Source organism: Oryzias melastigma, unplaced genomic scaffold, assembly GCF_002922805.2.
Source record: "Oryzias melastigma strain HK-1 unplaced genomic scaffold, ASM292280v2 sc00482, whole genome shotgun sequence".
Classification (NCBI taxonomy): Eukaryota; Metazoa; Chordata; class Actinopteri; order Beloniformes; family Adrianichthyidae; genus Oryzias; species Oryzias melastigma.
The window spans coordinates 1-748 of record NW_023417076.1 but is presented as its reverse complement, the minus strand read 5'-3'; the positions used below and the strand labels follow the sequence as shown (position 1 = coordinate 748).

General features: G+C 33.7%; 1 non-coding gene across 1 annotated transcript; it reads left to right on the top strand.

Annotated features, from left to right (window-relative positions):
* Nucleotides 1–237: 237 nt before the first annotated feature.
* trnaq-cug lies at nt 238–309 on the top strand. Its single transcript has one exon. It is a non-coding gene; the product is annotated as a tRNA-Gln (tRNA).
* The last annotated feature ends 439 nt before the right edge of the window (nt 310–748 follow it).

The window sequence follows — 748 nt, the reverse complement described above, 5'->3', positions numbered from 1 at the left end:
ATGGTTAGCACTCTGGACTCTGAATCCAGTGATCTGAGTTCAAAACTCAGTAGAACCTATAAAATCTTTGAAGCAAGGTAAGAGAGAAATGCGTTTAGAAAGTTGGGGTAAACATAATCTGAGTATTTTTGCAATCTAAAAAGGTTTGTCTCGCCCAGATGTTATTTTTTTCAAATTGGTTTAGCTTGTCTAACATCAAATATAGAAGAATCGTTTTTATTTCAGTCAACTGCTCATGGTTCTATGGTGTAATGGTTAGCACTCTGGACTCTGAATCCAGTGATCTGAGTTCAAATCTCAGTAGAACCTATAAAATCTTTGAAGCATAGTAAGAGAGAAATGCATTTAGAAACTTGGGGTAAACATAATCTGAGTATTTTTGCAATCTAAAAAGGTTTGTCTCGGCCAGATGTTATTTTTTAAATTGGGATAGCTTGTCTGACATTTAATATAGAATATTTTTTTTACTCTGCTCTACTACTCGTGGTTCTATGGTGTAATGGTTAGCACTTTGACTTTGAATCCAGTGATCTGAGTTCAAATCTCAGTAGAACCTATAAAATCTTTGAAGCAAGGTTAGAGAGAAATGCATTTAGAAACTTGGAGCTAACATACTCTGAATATCTTTGCGACCTAAAAATGTTTGTATAGGGCACGTTTTTCAAAAAATTGGGACAATTTTTCTAACATAAAATATAGAATTTTTTTTGTATTCAGCACTACTACTCATGGTTCTATGGTGTAATGG